Below are 22,375 nucleotides of genomic sequence, written 5' to 3' on the forward strand. Positions count from 1 at the left end.
GTATCTGCTACCCTTGTGTCCTCCTAGACGGAAGTGAGTATGGATTTGGAAACTGGAAGTTGGAAGGCTAAGAATTTCTGCAGTGCACCTTGTAGATGATACACACTGCTGCTACTGAGCGTAGATGGTGGAGGAAGTGGATGTAGTTCAAAACAAATAAGCTGCTTTGTCCTGAATGGTGTCGAGCTTCTTGAGTGTTGTTGTTGCTACGCCAATTCAGGCAAGTGTGGAGTATCCTGAAGAAGGGTTCATGCCCGAAACGTTGATTCTCCTGCTCCTTGGATGCTGCCTGACCTGCTGCGCTTTTCCAGCAACACATTTTCAGCAAGTGTGGAGTATTCCATCACACCCTGATCTGTGCCTTGTAGATGGTGAACAGACTTTTGAGAAGTCAGGAAGTGAGTTACTCACCGCAGTTGCTTCTGATCTGCTCTTGTAGTCATTATATTTATATGGTAAATCCAGTTGAGTTTCTGGTCAATGGTAACCCTAGGATGTTGATAGTTGGGGATTCAATGATGATAATTCCATTGATTGTCAAGATGCAGTGGTTAAACTGTCTATTATTGGAGGTGGTCATTGCCTGGCACTTATATGGGGCGAATGTTATTTGCCACTTGTCAGTCCAAGCCTAGACATTGTCCAGATGCTGTTGGTTTGAACATGGATTGCATCAGTGTCCGAGTAGTTGCAAATGGTGCTGAACATTACATAAACATTACGAGCATCCCCACTTCTGACTTTATAAAGTCACAGAGTCATACAGCAAAGAAACAGACCCTTCGTCCAGCCACTCCATGCCTACAAAAATGCAAAACTAAACTAGTCCCACTTACCTGCCCTTACCCCATATCCCTCCAAGCATTATTTACTCATATACTTATCAAAATATCTTTTAAATATTGTAACAGTACCCACATCCACCACTTCATCTGGAAGTTCATTTCACACACAAATCACCTTCTGTGCAAAAAAAACTTCATTTTTAAAAATTCTTTTCTCCTCTCACCTAAAGAATATGCTCCCTGGTCTTGAAATCCCCATCCAGGGGAAAAGACACCTGCCATTCACCTTATCTGTATTCCTCATGATTTTATAAACCTATATAAGGTCACTTCTCAACCTCCTATGCTCAAGCGTTGGAGGGAAGGTCATTGATGAAGCAATTGAAGATTGTTGGGCCTATGACACTACCCTGAGGAATTTCTGCAGAGATGTCCAGGAGCTAAGATGACTGACCTCCAACAACTTTCCTATGTTCCAGATATGACTTCAACCAATAGAGAGCTTGCCTCTGATGTTCACTGGTTCCAGTTTTGTTCAGGCTCCTCGATGCTACACTCGGTAAAATATGGGCCTTAATATCAAGGGCTCTTGCTTTCAACTCACCTCTGGAACTCAGCTCTTTTGTCCATGTTTGAGCCAAGGCTGTAATGAGGTCAGGAGCTGAGTGGCCCTGGCAGAACCCAAACTGGGTGTCACTGAGCAGGTTATTGTTGAGCTGGTGCTGCTTGATAGCACTGTTGATGACACCTTCCATCACTTTACTGATGATCAAGAGTAATTATTTGAGTTGGATTTGTCCTGTCTTTTGCGTACAGGACATATCTGAGCAACTTTTCACATTGTCGGTTAGATGCCAATGTTGTAAATGTACTGGAAGAGCTTGGCTAGGGGTCAGGCAGGTTTTGGAGCACAAGTCTCAGTACCATTATCAAATGTTGTCAAGACCCACAGCTTTTGCAATATCCAGTATCTCCAACTGTTTGTTGTTATCACATGGAGTGAATCAAATTGCTTGAAGACTGGTATCTGTGTTGCTGGAGACATGGAGAAGGCAGAGATGGATCATCCACTTGGAATTTCTAGCTGAAGACTGCTGTAAATGTTTCAGCCATATCCTTTGCACTGATGTGTTGGGCTCTGCCATCGTTGAGGATGGGGATATTTGGGAAGCCTTCTCCCCCTCCAGTGAGTTGTTTAATTGTCCACCACTATTCATGACTGGATGTGGCAGGAATGCAGAGTTTAGATCTGATCTGTTGGTTTTGTGGTCACTTAGCTTGCTGCTTATGCTATTTGGTATGCAAATAGTCCTTTTTGGTGGCTTCACCAAGTTGACACCTCATTGACACCTGGTGCTGCTCCTGGCATGACCTTTTTCAATCTTCATTGAACCAGAGTTGATCCCTGGCTTGATGGTAATGGTTGTTTGGGGGATATGCTAGGCCATGAGATTACAATTACACTAGAGTATAATTCTATTGATGGCTCATGGCACTTCAAGAGTGCCCAGTCTTGACTTACTAGATCTATTTGAAGTCTGAACCATTTAGCACTGTAATAGTGCCACATAACATGATGGAGGTTATTCTCGATTGGAGGCAGGACTTCATCTTCAAAATGACAGTGCGGTCGTCACTCTTAACCATTACTATCATGGTCAGATGTGTCTGCAACCAGCAGATTAATAAGGATGAGGTCAAGTACCTTCTTCCCTCTTGTTGGTTCCCTCACGTCCTGCTACAGAATTAGTCTAGCAGCTATGTCCTTTAGGACCTGACCAGCTTGATCAATAATGCTGCTACCAAACCACTCTTAATGGTGGACAATGAAATAGCCCACCCAGAGTACATTTTGCACCTGTGCTACGCTCTGTGCTATCTCCAAGTGTTGCTTAACATGGAGGAACATTGATTCATCTGCCAAGACAGGATGGTAGGTTGTAATTAGCAAAAGGTTTCCTTGTCCTTGTTTGACCTGCAAGGTATATGTATCCTAACAATTGTATTTGAGCTATGGGAAAGCCTGCAGTCCAAGGAAACACCTTCAGCTTGCTTGTCTCTGAGAAGCAGAAGTAAGATTAAACTGTTTTCCCCAGTTTAGAGAGCTACACTGATGCCTCTTATACAGAATGCACTGCAAATAGCAAGATGCTGTTTATACTTCCAGTGACAACCTGGAAGACCGAAAAAAAGTAGAGTCACCGTTAGCTTGACCACAATTCGGAATGCTGTCCTAAAACTAATTGGTGTTACAGTTGTTGCTCCAGTTGTAACCTGATTAATGAAATGAAGATGTTCCTCGCATTGATCTGTATGGAAGATGAGATAAGAGAATTGCTTTGTTAAGACCCTCAGCAGATCTGGCCTCCTGCTGAGAGCATTTCTCCCTCTCCAGCTCCTTTCTTGATCAGCAACTTGGCCTGTTCTGCATGACCTTTCTTCATTCTCCTCATCATGTTCAATTCCCAGAGGAAGCCCATCCAGGTCATCCATGTCTGGAAACAACTTGTTTCAACAAGTTTCTGAATGAAGAAGAATGTACTTCAGAACCAGCCAGTATACCTGTTCACAACTCGGTAGAAAAGCTCCAAAAACACAATTAATGGGACTAACTACCAGAAGAAACAGTTCAGCAACTAACTCATAGATAGTTCATGGTCCCTTTAAGCAGTATTTTTGCAGGTTCCTTCATTTTGTTTAATGTTGTGTTCAGTTGTGCAATGCAGAATCAGTTACTAAACTTGATTTCTGGGTGTAGTTTAAATCAAACAGGCCAGTTGTCATTATGTCAAGTGTTCATATTCATCAAGTTTTGATTTCTTGCTTTCACTTGCAGATGTGTAGAGTTCGTGAAACAGGAATTAGTTTACATTACATTAACTTTATTTTTAAAAATGGATGGGGGTGGCAAGATGTTAATGTTATGAGAATGTGTAGTGGGCAACACTGTTATTCAACATATGAGCTGACCATTCTGGTGTCTGCCTTTCTTTGTAATTATATCTCAATATTTAAAAAGCCCCACATAGTTTTAATTTGATTATTTTGTGACTTTTTTCAAACAAGTTTGAAACTATGTCTTGGTTGTTTTTCATGAATATTGTACTGAGTTTGATTCAATCAAAGTTAAGGGATAATTCACGGATAACTCATTAAAAACAAGTAATAAACTAAAAATTCTAGAACGTTGTCCGGCTAATAAAAACAGTCGTACCAATGATTTTGCTACAGCTGATTTGCATGGTGTGAAGTTATTAACAGCTGGTAGAGAAAACCAGCCAATCCTGACACATAATAATGCTCTCTCCAAACATCTTAAGCTGCCATCTGGGCAGTTAACTAATACAAATGATTATCATTTAATTTACCCAGCTGTGGAGAGTGAAAAACCTTTTTATATCTTGTAACGCTATGTCTAAGTGCTGTGTAAAATTTGAAGAATATGATTCATTTGTTATGTTGAAGGTCTGAACAGAAATGGAGTGGGAATCTTATATATATAACTGGGGCAGCATGAAACTGAGGTTAAAAAAATCAGCATAATGTGAGAATAAATAGAAAATGCTGGAAATGCTCAGTCAGACCTGTTCTGTGTGAGATCTCCAGGAATGCCTCATGCCCTGGGTAATGCAGGAAGCGTCATCAACTGCAGCAGTTCAGGCTTTGTGTTTCAGAACCTGTATAGCTGCTCGCAGCACTGCAGCACCTCTGAAAGGTTGAGGGCTGTGTGAATCGCATGCTGACAGGTATGGTCACTGACATCTTGTGGGGATGCAGGAGAGAGGCAATGGGAGGCATGTCAACAAGGAGCAATAGGTAGTACACCGTCCCCTGTGTGCATCTCTCTTTCCAAATATAATACAATTCTTAATTCGGGGATGAAACAGACAAAGCTGAGTCCATGGCATCTTGACAGGTTCAGCTGTACAGGGGTGCGGCACGAGAAAGACTGGAATAGCAACTTTGATAAATGAGTCAATTGCAATGTTTCAGCAGCTGCAGATGTGGATCCAGCAGGATGCAGAGTTAAGGATGTCACTCAGTGGCTGCACAGCACCCTGAGGGGAGAGTGCAATCAACCAGTGATCATAGTTCATATACGTAATGACAACATGGTGCGATTAGCTGGCGTTTTTGAGGAGGGATTAAATTAAACTAGCAAGGGTGTGAGGACCAGGTGCTAAAATTAAAAGGAACGCTATGGCGTACGGGGAATTTGGAATAACAAATAGCACCAGATTTGGAAAAAGTAAGTATTAGATGGGGTCAGAGTAAGAGGGAATGCAATGAAGTCTAAATGAGTATTACTATACATGTATGTGAATCCACAGTGTGTGCTACTTAAGACAGGTGGATTGCCGATGCAGAGAGTCACATGGAAATATAATATTTTGACTATGATAGAGATTAGGCTCAACCATGGTACAGTCTGACCTCTAAATATTTCTGATACAAGGTGTTTGGGAAAGAAAGGAAAGGGGAGCTGGGAAGCAATGTTAACTTTTTTTTTGTTCAACCATGGGGTGAGACCAATGTTGTACAGCCAGCATTTGTTGCTCATGCAGAAATGCTCTTTAACTAACTGGCCAGTTCAAAGGCATGTACCAAACAGTCACGTTGCTTTGGGTCTGGAGTCACATATTGGTTAGACTAGGTAAGTCATTCCTGATGAAGGGCTTACGCCCGAAGTCAATTCTCCTACTTCTCGGATATTGCCTGACCTGCACTCTCGACTCTGAGCTCCAGCATTTGCAGTCCTCACTTTCTCCCAGACGGGGTAAGACTGGTAGAATTCCTTCCCCAAAGGACATCAGTGAACTGGATGGGTGTTTACGATATCAATGATAGCTTTATGGTCACAATTACTGAGACTAGCTATTATTTCCAGATTCTATTAATTGAACCTATATTCCCCTAGCTGGCATTATGACCAATCTCCCCAGGACAGGACTATTATGCCACCATTTTCCCATAGATTAAGGAGAACTTTGCAGCTGTGGAGAGAAACAACATCTCAGAGCAGTCATGGGCAGAATCTATTTGACGAAAGCCACAAAAAGTGTGTGGTGGAGGCTAGATTGTGAATTTCAAAAGAGAATTGGACTGTTATCTGAAGGGGAAGTGTTTTCAGGGCTTGAGAAACAGGCAAGGGAGCAGGAATAGGTGATTTGTTTTGCAGAGAACTGGTACAGACATGACAGGCTGAATGACCTCCTTTTGTGGAGTGACTATTCTATTATTCAGAATAACAGTCATGTGGTTCTAAGTCAGTCAGAGTCCTTGGAGTGATCAGACAAGTTAATCTTTCAAGTATGGACCGAGCATCAGGAACATCTGCAAATCAGCTTGGACTTAGCAGCTATGGGGAGGACTAGAAGAATTTGAAAGCTGTCAGAAGTGCATTTAAGTAGTCATGATTTGGAGATGCCAGTGTTGGACTGGGGTGTACAAAGTTAAAAATCACACAACACCAGGTTATAGTCCAACAGGTTTAATTGGAAGCACACTAGCTTTCGGAGCGACGCTCCTGACAATCACCTGATGAAGGAGCATCGCTCCGAAAGCTAGTGTGCTTCCAATTAAACCTGCTGGACTATAACCTGGTGTTGTGTGATTTTTAGCATTTAAGTAAGACACTGTGTTGTAAACGAGAGCAGAAACAATGACAACAATAAGGGAAATGCATGGAGAGAAAATTCTACTACAGTTATTGTCAGCTGAGGAAATCATCTGTTACTTGTTGAAGATGAATGTTAGAAAATGGCTTTTACTTAGGATTAAATATTCTTTCTATTTCTCAAAACCAAAGATATTCTTGAACTGTTCAGTTCAAGTGTTCATAAATTTGTTAAGCATGCAGTAAATGCAATAGTATTGAAATTGACACTTCAAAGATAATACTTTGCATACCTGATGGTTAGGTGATTCAATCATTTGCTTTCACATTTGTATTGCTTCGAGTCAAGAATACAAATATTTATTACAAATGTTCACATTTTTAAAACATTTCTCTGCCATGGAAATGTGATAATTTGTTCATATGGTTAAAACAAAAGATGTATTTATTTATGTATTTAAGGCTGATTTGATTATGACCTGTACTGGCAGCTAGAAATTTATGCTATAGGATTCGGCATGGGTGAGAGAAATTCAACTTTCACAATATTGTTTCTAACTCCTTTACACCTTGACTAAGAGAAGCACCCTCTCTAACCATCCAGCTTGTGGTCTTTCTCACACTGCTGCTTAACTCAAGTAAGGATTCAAGACGTTCTTGTTAATAAAATTCCTACATTTCTCTTTGTTAAAAGAGAACTTTTCTGTCTGCCTGTTACTGCATATCATTTCATATTCAGAACAGGGACACATCAAGGACACCATGGAGAGACAGAATGCGTCGGACATGGATCAGGGCTGGAGTGGAAGAAAGCCATCCTCAATCCTGAGGGAATTCACATTTTCTAAAGATTACAAAGGACATGGTTGGTTTTAAAAATTAGTTGTCACTCTTTGTCGCTGTTTAAGATGCTAGGAACTCTGCTTCCCTGCTTAACAAATAAAGTCTAATATATGAAGGAAAATCAGTATCAATAATGCATTAGGAAACCTCCAGTGAAACTGATCAGTCTGGGCATATTTCTTCCTGCAACAGTAGCCTACTTTGCCACTAGCATTGAACTGCAGTCGGTTAAATATCTTGGGAAATCTTCTTGTGGCAATTTCTTAATCACACACTTCACACCAAATTCAAAACTCTCCAATCCATGAGGCCCAGAGCTGACAGACTCTACCTCAGAAACACACTTATAGGTACAAGCAAAGAAATTATTAATCAGAGCTATCATGAAACATGAAGTATTTTTCTCAGTCACAGTGCTAGCCAGTCATCCTGACATTGGATTTTTTGAGGAAGTTACCAAAAAGATTGATGATGGCAGAGCAGTTGATGTTGTTTATTTGGATTTGAGTGGCAGACTAATTAGTAAAGTTAGGTCACATGGGATTCAGGGGGAGCTTGCCAATTGGACACGTAATTGGCTTAATGGCAGGTGACAGAGAGTAATGGCGGAAGGTTGCTTTTCAGACTGGAGGCATTTCACCAGCAGCGTTCCATAGGGATTGGATCTGGGTTCACTTTTGATTGCCAGTTATGGAAATGATTTGGATGAGAACATAGAAGGCGTGGTTAGTAAGTTTGCGGACAACACTAAAATTGGCAGCATACTAAACAGTGAAGAAGGTTTTCTAAGATTACAAAGAATCTTGATCAAATGGGTCAATGGGCAAAAAATTAGCAGACTGAGTTCAATCTGGATAAATTCGAGGCATTGCACTTTGCTACAACAAACATGGGCAGTACATTGGGTAGTTTCCATAGAATCCCTACAGTATGGAAGCAGGCCATTTGGCCCAACAAGTCTACACTGATTCTCCAAACAGCATCACATCAAGATTCGTCCCCTACCCTATCGCTATAACTCAGCATTTCCCATGGCTAATCCACCTAATCTACACATCTCTGGACACTATGGGCAATTTAGCGTGGCCAATCCACCTAAACTGCACATCTTTGGATTGTGGGAGGAAACTGGAGCACTGGAGGACACCCACGCACACACGGGGAGAATGTGCAAACTTCACACCAACAGTCACCTGAGGGTGGAAGTGAACCCAAGGCCTTGGCACTGTGAGGCAACAGTGCTAACCACTAAGCCACTGTGCCATTGTGTTGTAGAATAGAGGGTCCTAGGGGTGTAGGTACATAATTCTTTGAAGTTTGCATCACATACAGACAGGGTGGTTAAAAAAACATTTGGCATGGTTGCCTTCATTGCTCAGTCCTTTGAGTTGAGAAGTCATGTTGAGGTTGTGCAAGACATTGGTGAGGCCTCTTCTGGAATACTGTGTCCAGTTCTGGTCGCCCAGTTACAGGAAGGATATTATCAAGCTGGAGAGGGTTCAGAAGAGATTTACCAGGATGTCACCAGGTATAGAAGGTTTGAGTAATAAGAAAAGGCTGGATAGGCTGGGACTTGTTTCACTGGAGCAGAGGAAGTTGAGTGGCGACCTGATAGAAGTTTATAAAATAATAAGAGTTATAGGTAGAGATAATAATAGTTGTCTTTTACCTAGGAGAGGGAATTTCAAGGCTAGGGGGCACATGTTTAAGGTGAGAAGAGAGAGATTTAAAAAGGACGAGAGGCAAATGTTTTACATAGAAAGTGGTTTGCATGTGGAATGAACTTCCTGAGGAAGTGGTGGAAGCAGGTACAATCACAACATTTAAAAGACATTTGAATATATACATGAATAGGAAAGGTTTGGAGGGATATGGGCCAGGAGCAGACAGGTGGGACTAGTATAGTTTGCGATTATGTTCGGCATGAACTGGTTGTACCGAAGGGTCTGTTTACATGCTGTATGACTCGGGGATTCTATAACATGGAAATATATTGCTGATTCTTCAGTATAGTGGGCCAAAATCCTGCATTCCCCCTCCATAACAAAGCACGGCAACTGTTCAAGAGGGCAGCTCACTACCACTTTCTGAAGGGCAGCTAGGGACAGGCAATAAATACTGGACCAAACAGTGCTGGTGTATAATAGGAATGTACAAGTTATAGCCTCTGAACATTGTACTAATCTAATTTCTTCCATTAGCATAACATTAAAACTTAGAGATGCAGTTTTCTAAGGGCCAGAGGGCTGGTTTGAAGGTTTGATGTTGCACTCTAACAGACAAATGGTGAGATCCTGAATTTCTCGTCTCAGTTATTGTCAGGTTGTTTCATATGCAATCTCCGAAAGGGAGAATTGTGTTTGGGTTACCCTTGAATGCCTTCTAACTGATTGATCAGTTTGGGATATTTTCAAGCAGATTTACTACTCAACTCTCACAGTTGCTATATAATGTGGACACACACTGGCTGAGGTCACCATGAAGTTCCCACCTTCTCAACCTCACCGCCTTGTCTGAAGTGTGGTGACCCTCAGGCTAAACTGCCACCAGTTATCTCTGTCTCTCAAGAGAGAGCAGCCCTCAGGTCCTCAAGATTATGGCAACATTATTTACTTTCTACAAAACTGGAACCTCAACAATAGGGACAGAATTAGAGGGAGTTTTCCATTGTACCGCATCAAGCGAAAATTATTTTTGTTTTGGAGCGAAGGGTTTGTTTCCATGCTGTACAACTCTGTGACGCTATGTACCAATGACTGTCGAAGTGGGATTTGAAAAAAATTTGAAGCCGTTAGGGTTTGAGGTAAAGCTAGATTGCACTGTGAAGGAAAACCGTTAACCAGTTTACAACATGACCTATTGTTGCTAAGCAACACATTGCCGTAGCAACTACAAGGTAATAATTGCACAAAGCATTTTCAAATGAGAGAAATTCACATGAAAACACAGATTTTAAAATGCACCATTTCACGATTAAAGGTAGCTTTATTCTGAAAATGTTTCCACTTTGTTGCACACTTGTTGTTTGTCCAGAAACAAATCAAGTTCCTTATCCAAAGTATATTTCTGTGAACAGGATCTGAGCAACTATCGAACACAGATGAATTATAGGAAAACACGTTGGGTAAATTAATTAGGGCAAGTCATCCCTAGTAATTTCCAGTCCCACACAAAGAGGTTGCAACATGGAAATTATAGAGGTGTTCCATTGTGTTAGCTGTGATATATTAGTTATAATGTAGCAACTTATCATTAAAGTGGAGCTGTGTACATTTGAATAACCTTATGATCCTAAATGTGATAGAGCTATCCCCACACTTTCAAGTCTACAGTTATACTGCCACTTATGTTTTGCTATGAAGCATTTCTGTTCTGCTGTGGAGACTCCAGTCGGACTGGACAATAATTCCAGAAAAGGGTAAAGGCTAAACTCTAATGAGCAGTGGTGATGGTGTTGCTGGCACAGTCTGACTGATGGTTTGTATAGATATTTATATTGATATTTTGAGATTTCAGACATCTACCCTTAATGCTCTCAATACATTTAACAATTCTCAGGACAAAAATCCCAACCAGTAAAGCTGTAAGAAAGCTGATATCCAGTAAAGCTGTAAGAAAGCTGATACAGTCCTAAGAAAAACTGATATAATTGGGAAAAATACTGATAGCTCACAATTCTCTTCAAATGGAAACCTATGACATGTAACAATGAGTTAGACCGAAAATGCAGAGGCACTTTGACTTGTTGTAATCTATGCTGCACCTTTCTCCAATAGCCCATCACTTCTATTGAAAGAAAAGAATTGTTAGCAGCCATGGGGACTTAGAATTATGTTCTGAGTGTATTCTCATGAGAAACTTCTTCATTTTCCCACTTGTCCTGGTGCATTTAATGGTCATCCGGAGCCAACTTTGAGTTTAAATGTAATTTGCTTTGGCTAAGTGAAGTATGTTATCACCAGAACCTCGTCCTGTTCTAGTTTTAAAGCCTGTTGATGCTCTGAGTGTGATGACGGTCAATGGTGAATAAAACCCATTGATCATCTTCACACAAGAAAACATTCACGTTATCTCAAAGAAGCAGCTGCACTAACTATTGGAAATTAGAGTGAAATGAGTCACACATGTTCAGTAAGTTACTCTGGAGAAAATGAGAAATTGTTAGAAGCTTCACTTTAGAACTCTACTTGTTATTTATGACTTAGATTAGATTACCTACATTGCAGAAACAGGCCCTTCAGCCCAACAAGTCCACACTGACCCTCTGAAGAGTAACCCATTCACCTATCACTATGGGCAATTTAGCATGGCCAATTCACCTGTCCCGCACATCTTTGGACTGTGGGAGGAAACTGGAGCACCCAGAGGAAACCCACGCAGATACAGGGAGAATGTGCAAACTCCATGCAGTTGCCCGAGGCTGGAATCGAACCCGGATCCCTAGCACTTTGAGGCAGCAGTGCTAACCACAGAGCCACTGTGCCACTCCAAGCCACTGTGCTGCCACTTCTTTGAGATAAACATTAACTAAACAGAGCAGTGACTGGATATTCTGCACTCACAGATCATTGTAATTGTTCTGGCTTATGTTTTTGTGGAACATCATCTGATTGATTCATTGACTTCTATCCTCTGTATAATCTGTCTGGTTAAGACTGGCAATATACAGTGCCAATGATTGCCTTTTTTCTCTCAGTGACACCTTGTTAATTTTTCTACTCTCTCTACTCGCCTCTTGGTTCATGTGACCCAGCTCCAGCTCGCTCAACCTCATTCCAATTAAACTGCTGATCACTCAACTATCCTTCCTGCTAGGAGGAGAAAGTGAGGTCTGCAGATGCTGGAGATCAGAGCTGAAAATGTGTTGCTGGAAAAGCGCAGCAGGTCAGGCAGCGTCCAAGGAACAGGAGAATCGATGTTTCGGCCATAAGCCTGAAGAAGGGCTTATGCCCGAAACGTCGATTCTCCTGTTCCCTGGATGCTATCCTTCCTGCTACCCTTGCCAGTTACCTCTTCTCAATTACGGTCCCCTCTTCCATCAAGGCTGTCAGTACTGCCTCCCCCCCCCCCCAAATACCTACAGCCTCTGTGAACTTTCAAATCCATGTTAACCACCATCCATCCGCAACCTCTCTTTCTGCTCCAAAGTCCTGCATGTGCTATTGCTTCCCAAATCTATGTGCATCTTTGACATTTCTCTTCAGTCAGAATTCTACTCCAGCATTACATTGAAATGACCCTAATCAAAGTCACAAAAGATGTTCTCTGTGAGTGAGGCCATGGACACTGTCATTCCTCACCTATCTGACCTCTTTCAGCATTTGACATGGTCAACTGAATCATTTTCCTTTAACCCGGTCTGTTTTCTGGTGAGAGGGTTTCCCTCACTTGGTCTCACATTTAACTATCCCTAAGTAGCATCTGCAAAGGAAGGCCTGTATTCCTGCTATGTTATCTCTGGAGTCCTTCAATCCTTATCCATTCCCTCATTGTAATCACCCTGCATCTTAGCAAAACTATGTTGCACTGAAGTCACACAGTTCTACTTATTAGCCACCTCCCTCAATACCTCCACTGCCTCTGTCTTGTCTAGCTGTTAGTCTGACATCCAGGACGAGATGAGTTTTCATTTTCACCAATTAAACCTTTTGTTTGATTATGAGGTCAGCTCATGTGGTGGCACTATAATTTTTTTTATAGTTTACAGTTTATAAAATATTTTATCGCAATGTAGCTTGATTGATAAAGTTAAGTTTGGAATGTTTATTTTGGCATGTAGTCAAGTGGTTGCTATAGTAGTGAGTAACAGGATTTTAACAGAATGAAAGCATCATAACTACTGCCAGGATACTGGACATGGTCCTGTATGATGTTTTGTTCCAAAGCTGCATATCAGCTGGATGTTGAGTGAGTGTGATCTCTTTTAGTTGCAGTGTATCGAAGAGTTGTATGTCCGCAAAGCAATGTACATACAGTCAGGGCGAAGCCTGTGATCCTCACAACATCAGATGATTGATCTGTATGGTCCCCTCTGGCAGAAGAAAGTATTAAAATTTGGAATCCTGACCTGACCAGTCTTCAAACTGTCCACTTCCAATTTAATGATAGAGGTGAGCAGCTGACCAGTTCAAAGGAAGCTGAACAGCACTTTATAGATTGTAATGAGGCTGTTTACCTCATGTAACACCTTTGGAAATCACCACCTAAACTTGTAGCAAAACCCAGTGGAAGTTGATCAATGACAAACCTGACGCCTTTGAATAGCACATGTATGGTTGTATAAGGTTAAAAGAGCACATTAGCTGAAGGGATGACTTCCAAATTACATTATGATCTGCCTATTGTGCATCTGTCTGGGAGATGTACCCTGTGCTGACACCAAAATGCTGTCTGCTGTGTCTAGTCTGAATGTAAATGCACCATGATGGCATTTTGGAGGCAAATTGACTCTCAATACCATGGTAAACTGGACAGATTAAAGCCAAATCTTTTCAACACCTGAATTGGATATCCCTTACACATCCTGAGTATACTGCTATCATGAATATTCTCATATTCAAGCATCACTGAATTCCTTCCACAGGAAATATATCCCTTCCAAAGCAGAAACAAATAATTCTAAGGTGTTCTGAAGCCCATTCGCTCCTTTGATCATTCAGAGTCATAGACTTGTACAACACGGACACAACACTTCAGTCTAACACGTCCATGCTGACTAGATATCCTAAATTAATCTAGTCCCATTTACCAGCATTTGGCCTGTATTCCATTAAACCCTTCCTATTCAGATACCCATATAGACACCTCTTAAATGTTGTAACTGTATCAGCCTCCACCACCTCCTCTGGCGCACACACACACACCTTCTGTGCCTTTATGTCATTTAAATCTTTCCCCTCTCACCTTAGAGTGCCCACTATTTTGGACTCCCCTACACTGGGGAAAAGACCTTGGCTATTTACCCTATCCATGCCCCTCTTGATTTTATAAATCTTGAGAAGTCATTTCTCAGCCTCTGATGCTCCGGCGAAAAGCACCCCAGTCTATTCAGTCTCTCCCTATAGCTCAAACTCTCCAACTCTGGCAACATCCTTGTAAATCTTTTCTGAAGCCTTCCAAGTTTTGCAACATCTTTCCTATAGCAGGGAAATCTAATCTAATCTTTCCTATAGCAGGGAGACCAGAATTGAATGCAGTATTCTATTGTCCTATGCAGCTGCAACATGACCTCCCAACTCCTATACACAATGCACTGACCAATAAAGGCAAGCTTACCAAATGCCTTGTTCACCATCCTGTCTACTGTAACTCCACTTTTAATGAATCTTGAACCTGCATCCCAAGGTCTGTTTGATCAGCAGCACTCTCCAGGATGTTACCATTAAGTGTCTAAGTACTGCCCTGATTTGCCTTTCCAAAATCAGCACCTCACATTTATCTAAATTAAACTCCATCTGCCACACCCCAGCCCATTTGCCCATCTGATCAAGATCCCATTGTACTCTGAAATAATCTTTTTCGCTGTTCACTACACTTTCAATTTTGGTGTTATCTGCAAACTTGCTAACTATACCTCGTATATTCAAATCCAAATCATTTATGTAAATAACAAAAGCAGTGGATCCAGCACCAATCCTGTGGTCACAGGCCTCCAGTCTGAAAAGCAACCATCCACCACCACCCTCTGTCTTCTACCTTTGAGCCAGTTCTGTATCGAAATGGCTAGGTCTTCCTGTATTCCATGTGATCTAACCTTGTTAACCAGTTGACCCTGCGGATCCTTGTTGAAGTTCATATAGACAATGTCCACTACTCTGCCTTCAAAAACTCAAGTCAGTGAGACACAATTTTCCATGCACAAAGCCCATGTTGACTATCCCTCATCAGTCCTTCCCTTTCCAAATGCATGTAAATCCTATCTCTCAGGATTTCCTCCAACAACTTATCCACCATTGACGTCAGGCTCACTGGTTTATAGATCCCTAGTTTTTCTTTATCACCTTTCTTAAATAATGACACCACGTTAGCCAACCTCCAGTCTTCCAGCACCTCACCTGTGACTATTGATGATACAAATACCTCAGCAAAAGGCCCAGCAATCATTTCCCTAGCTTCCCCCAAAGTTCTGGGGTACACCTAATCTGGGTTGGGGGATATTTCCTTTATGTGTTAAGAAGTCAAGCACCTCCTCCTCTATAATATTTTCAAGATATCACTATTTATTTTCCCAAATTCTCTAGCTTCTATATCCTTTTCCATAGTAAACACTAATGCAAAATACTTATTTAGTGTCTCAACCATCTCCTGCAGCTCCACACATAGGCAGCCTTGCTGATCTGTAAGTGAGGAGAAAGTGAGGTCTGCAGATGCTGGAGATCAGAGCTGGAAATGTGTTGCTGGAAAAGCGCAGCAGGTCAGGAAGCATCCAGGGAACAGGAGAATCGACGTTTCGGGCATAAGCCCTTCTTCAGGATCTGTAAGTGATCTGTAAGTGACCCTATTGTCTCCCTAGTTACTCTTTTGTCTTTAATGTATTTGTAGAATGTCTTGACTCTGGAAGGATGTTTTTCAGAGCTTTTCACATTAAAATAATTCAAAACATGATGGTGACCCAATACATATTTTATGGCATGTCTTCCCTTATTTCAAATCACCAATGTCCGAACTTGCAGCATTATATTCTCTCGACTCCAACTCATTGATTATTATCATTAAATCCACAGGCAAAGGAGTCACTTGTTGTTTAGCTAAAAAGCCCTTTCCTTGCAGAGGCTGAATGATATCTCATTGACTATTCCTCCAGCTTTTGTGGAAACTGATGCCACCACAGAACATCATGTCATCATTTCCTAGTCGATCACTAACCTCAGCAATCCTGGAGATATGCCCGTACTCCTAGTTTCCAACCTCTTAGTTCCCTGCTCTCAAATCCAACAAGTAAAGTTTCATAAACAGGATTGTTTCATACAACTGCAATTCTAACCTGTTCATACTCCATGGAACTTACTTCTTTCAGTATCAGCTATAGTTCTTCTCATTTTGTCATTTTGTTTCTGACTCACATTGTTCCCCTAAGGTTTCTTTGTTAATCCTGGCCTGTTCGTTGAAATGAGCTGTTTTTTTCTGGAATGCTGTGCAGCCAAGGACCCATGCAGCTTAGATTAAATATTGTCAAGGACTAGTGACACCCTCTGCTACTTTAAGAATTTCTGATTTTCTAAGCCTACTTCATCCTTTTTGCTTTGGATATTAGTCCCTTGACTGTTGCAACCCCATCAGAATGGCGTGGGCCCTCTGCTTCTTTCTTAAATCTCAGCAGCACCCATTCATCCACCCTCTCCTGTGGGTGAATTTTTCTTACGGTACAGACCTTGTCTTATAACTATACCTTCAAATAAGAGCTGGTGCTTTGGGAGCCCAGATTAGTCCCAGCTTGTTCATGCGATGTGTAGGACACTCCTTGTTGGATCCTCTGCCTCACCATTTTTCTCAGTACAGATATATTGATCATTGTGCTAGTGCTACTTTCTCCTCTCACCCTGAACTAGACAAAGTCATTAACTATGCTTCAGATTCACCCCCTTCCTTACATTCTTGTCTCTGACTCTCCCCTTCTCTTCCTCAACTTTCCAAGCTTCATTTCTGGGAATACTTCATTAATATGTACTACTAGCCTCTAATTCTCAAAGTCACAATTACAAAGTTACAAAGGATCTTATTTCATTCTCCCAGTTTCTCTGTTGTGCCTGTTCTGACAATTCCAACGTCCACATGTACAGCTTTGAAAATGTCTTCTTTTTGCCTCAGTTGAGGATTTTCCTCCTTTGTAGTTGATGAACATCTCTGGCCCTTTTTACACACCAATTCTCAACCTTTCTGTTTCCTGTGTTAGGGTGCTCCTTGTACTTTCTTACCTTATCAAAAACAATGGATAATCCCTTACTATTTTTGCCATTCTGTAGCCCAATGCCACAACCAAACACATCCTCTCCTCCTCTTATTTCAACATTCTGAAAAGACTGTTCCATAATTGATTTCCAATTCTTAATAGTTCCTACCTTCCTGCTAGCACTTTCCCATGCTATAACAGGAGATGCAACATCTACAGTTTAACTCCTCCCTTCCCTCTATAGATATTTTAAATTATCTTGTTCAGAGATGTCATTACATGCCACTACAGCAGGTGGGACATGAATCTGGGCCTCCTGGCTCAGAGATAGAAACACTACTATTGTGCCACAGGAACCCTTCCTCCTTTCCCTCTATCCAGGACGTAAACTTTTCCTCCAGGTGAGATAGTAATTCACTTGTACTTGTTCAAATTCATTAACTGTATTTACTGCTTACAAAGCTGACTTCTTTCCACTGCTCTTCATCTGTTTTGTCCTGTCTGTCACAAATCATTTCCCTTTGTTCTTGGCCCTGTTTCCTTCCACTGTCTGTGTATTTGCTTTAAAGCCACTCACCATTAACAGCTTTCCATTCTGATGGAAGGCTTTCTACTGGAAATGCTGAGCTGAATTTTACCAGGTCATTCATGATCCTGATACCGGGTTCAGTCTTGAAACCTGTAAATGGTTGTGTAGGAAGTCATCTCCCAGAACCGCATAATTAGACAAGGCCCAGTTCCAACTTCAGCAAGGCTGCTGAGCCAGTCCTGTGGGTGGGGCAGCTAGTCCATGAAATGTAAAGGTTATGACAGGGGAGGCAGTGTGCAATGGGGCACCTTAAGTGTCAATGGCTAGTATTGCAGCAGCAGTTACATTAGCAGATACATCAATCTCCATGAAGGAGCTACAATTGTATGTCTTTTGCATGGGAAGATTAGGACTCTGTGGTTTAATAACTGAATAAGAAAAGTCTTTTATGGTTTGTTGTTAGCTGTAAAGCTGCTTCCATTTGGTTTCCAGCTGCCTGTGATCCACACCCACATATGGGGGCTAATTGCCTCATTAATTGCCCATATTAGCTACCATGAGGTGAGATCCTGCCTGTCGGAAATGACCAAGGAGGTGAGAACATGTCATGGAGTTGGGCTGACAAGAATCAATCACATTTTACTTGTCCTCAAATCTCAAAAGCCACTTCTGCGCTGCCAAGAAAGTTCAGTCCATTAACTCTGTTTCTTGATTCACAAATGTTGCTTGACTACGTAGTACATGCAGCATTTTGTGTTTATATTTCTGATTTCCAGCATCTGCAAAATTTTGATTTTGTTTGACATAAAAGCATAAGATATGTTACATAACTTGCCCCAGTGATATACAGTTACATACATTTTACATCCTACCAGAATTGACTCCCTCTTTGATTAATCTGTCACTGTCTATGTCTACCAGTTACCTGATAAAGGATCAATGCTCCAAAAGCTAGTACTTCCAAATAAACCTGTGGGATGATAACCTGGTGTTGTGTGATTTTTAACGATGTCTACTTCAGCTGCTTAATGTGCAATGATTCCCGGACTGGTCAGTTCACAGTTTAGATCAAATTGTCACTTTAATTCCTCTTGACAGGAGCAAACTGTGCTCTCTTCTACATTATAACATACCACAAAACGTCTTCAGCATTTTTATTATTATTGGTTGATGGGCTGAGTGATTTGCTTACTGGAATGACACAAGTAAATTCAGCACCAATTCGCATTTTTCTCTGACTCATAATGTAATACTAGTTTTCAGGTAAGCTTAAAATCAGACCGGCATTTTAAATCTAAAGAACACAAACTGTTATAGTAGCAACGCTAAATTTAAGTGAAGAGATCTTCAATACAATAGAATGCAATAGTGATTTAGGTGAATACAGTTGTCCTTTTGTTACAATTGAATGCTTCTTCAAGGAGATGGGTTCTTTGGGTTGTTCACTAGTCCACACTGCCAATGGAGAACTGCTGCCAGCACGTATTTGCAATAGAAATCTCATTATGGTTTGCTCGATCAATGTAATTGAACATGTTTCATTTCAGGTCTGACAAATAGTTCAATGCTACAATTGTTTTCCAGGCCTGGGGAGGATCAGCTGCACGAAAGTTATAATAATGACTTTTGTCATTATCAATTTCTAAAACCACATGATTTAAATTGTTCCAGATTAAATGTATGAAACGTTTGCTTAACCCTAGTTTTGTTTGGAGTTTCCTACATATTTTCACCCATATACAGAAGCAGTCATGACATCGCTAAAAAGACAATAGAAATGCGGTGTAACTAATTGAGGTGTAAATTTGATACACTCAGATGTACTCTGTGTTCTGGGATCATTTATCAATCCCTTTGCCAGAATGTACTTTTGCAGTAGTAATGGTCCTACCCCATGTAACAGAACCTTGTTTAATAGACTAATGCTTACATAGAGCCTAGCCTCTTATTACAACTAGATTTCGAGACACAAAGGGTTGAATTTTGCTGTAACCAAAGAAACCCACTGCCAAAATGAAAAATGAGGGCTGACCTTGTTGTCTAATGGCTCACAGTCAGTATATCTTTAAGAGACATACTTATGATATCATCACTGCATGTGATGATCCAGGATCATCATGTGATCGCTGCAGCCAGGAAATGGCTGATGGAATTCAATGTGAGCAAATGCGAGGTCTTGCACTTTGGAAAAAAGAATACGAGCATGGACTACTTTCTAAAAGGTGAGAAAATTCGTAAAGCCATAGTACAGAGGGATCTGGGAGTGCTAGTCGAGGATTCTCTAAAGGTAAACATGCAGGTTGAGTCTGTGATTAAGAAAGTGAATGCAATGTTGTCATTTATCTCAACAGCGTTGGAATATAAAAGCACCGTTGTGCTACTGAGACTTTATAAAGCTCTGGTTAGGCCCCATTTGGAGTACTGTGTCCAGTTTTGGTCCCCACACCTCAGGAAGGACATACTGGCACTGGAGCGTGTCCAGCGGAGATTCACACGGATGATCCCTGGAATGGTAGGTCTAACATACGAGGAACGGCTGAGGATCCTGGGATTGTATTAATTGGAGTTTAGGAGATTAAGGGGAGATCTAATAGAAACTTACAAGATAATACATGGCTTGGAAAGGGTGGACTTTAGGAAATTGTTTCCGTTAGGTGAGGAGACTAGGATCCGTGGACACGGCCTTAGAATTAGAGGGGGTAAATTCAGAACAGAAATGCGGAGACATTTCTTCAGCCAGAGAGTGGTGGGCCTGTGGAATTCATTGCCGCAGAGTGCAGTGGAGGCTGCGACGCTAAATGTCTCCAAGGCAGAGATTGATAAATTCTTGATGTCACAAGGAATTAAGGGCTACGGCGAGAATGCGGGTAAGTGGAGTTGAAATGCACATCAGCCATGATTGAATGGCGGAGTGGACTCGATGGGACGAATGGCCTTACTTCCACTCCTATGTCTTATGGACCTAAGGATATAAGGTTTCATGCTCCATCTTACCTCAGATCTCTTGAAGCTTGACATTCTACTTGAAACATAATAACAGCTTTTGAAATGTGGGTATGGCAGAGAATGCTCAGAATCATTATTTGGACAAAAAAGATAAATGACGGAATAAGATCAAGTGTTGAAATTAGGAATGAACAGAGTTGCTAAGTATGATTCTACAAAGAAAGATACCAATATGGTCAATGGAAAGAAAGATCTGATAACCTTATCCTGGCAACAACTGAAGTAGAAACTGAAAGTAAAAACTGAAGAGGGAGAAGAAAATTTAGATGAGTTGATAATATTGAGACATGGACTGAAGGACTCACAAAGCTATCTGAAAAAATTCTATTTCTGCTGCAATGTATAATACTTATAGAATCATAGAGATGTTCAGCATGGAAACAGACTATATGGCCCAACTCGTCCAGGCCGACCAGATATCCCAATCCAATCTAGTCCCACCTGCTAGCACCCGGCCCATATCCCTTCAAACTGTTCCTTTCTATATTCCCATCCAGATGCCTTTTAAATGTTGCAATTGTACCAGCCTCCACCACTTCCTCTGACAGTTCATTCCATACATGCACCACCTTCTGCGTGAAAAAGTTTCCCCTTAGGTCTCTATTATATCTTTCCCCTCTCAACCTAAACTTATGCCCTCTGGTTCTGGACTCCCCCACCCCAGGAGAAAATCTTTGTCTATTTACCCTATCCAGGGTCTTCATGATTTTATAAACCTCTATCAGGTCACTCCTCAACCTCCGACGCTCCAGGGAAAGCAGTGCCAGCCTATTCAACCTCTCTCCATAGCTCAAATCCTCCAACCCTGCCAACATCCTTGTAAGTCTTTTCTGAACCCTTTCACGTGTCACATGTTTCCGATAGGAAGGAGACCAGAATTGCACACAATATTCCAAAAGTGGCCTAACCAATGTCCTGTCCAGCCTCAACATGACCTCCCAACTCCTGTACTCAATACTCTGACCAATAAAGGAAAGCATACCACTATCCTATCTACTTGCAACTGTACTTTCAAGGAGCTATGAACCTGCACTCCATGCTGCAGAAATGCCGTTTTTTCTGCATGATTTGTCCACGAAGTATGGCATCAGTACCGGCAGCTTTGCCCCTAACAATCAAGTCAATAGCTGTAGTAAGCTGCCAATCTTGGTGTGCCACAATTGGCAAGCTTGCAAAAAGCTGACAGCAAGCCAGGGGGTTCAAAAGAGAGACATCCAAATGAAAATGATTGCACTTTTCAAGATACACTCGTCAAACCTGTCTCACTAAAATGTCCCTGGAGTACTGAACGATTTCTTGATTTAAAAGCAAAAGAACAAAACATTCAGTGATTTTGATGTGAAGCACTTGTCACAATTAACTCGAGTTATAAATAATGGTACTTGCAGTTCTCTTCTTGGATCTGGAGAAGCAAATTACTTTCTGGTAGTGCCATTGAGCCATTGGTAAAAATATTTTAATTTGTGATTGATTTAATGCAGGATTCTCTTTTGAGATTTATTATAAATTGGTTTGCATCTAGAGAAAGGAGACAGCTATTTCCATAAACTCTCTGGGGTGTTCTTTTTGACAATAATATATTGTATCAATATATTTAGGCTGCATACCCTAAATGAATAGTTAATAAATACAGCCTGCAACCACTGGAAATTCATACGCTTTTGTTCTTTAATATTCTTACTAATTTGTGTTACTTTGTCATTGTC

This window comes from Chiloscyllium plagiosum, unplaced genomic scaffold, assembly GCF_037043375.1.
Source record: "Chiloscyllium plagiosum isolate Xiang-an unplaced genomic scaffold, Cpla_swu_hap1 HiC_scaffold_3, whole genome shotgun sequence".
In the NCBI taxonomy this organism is placed as follows: domain Eukaryota; kingdom Metazoa; phylum Chordata; class Chondrichthyes; order Orectolobiformes; family Hemiscylliidae; genus Chiloscyllium; species Chiloscyllium plagiosum.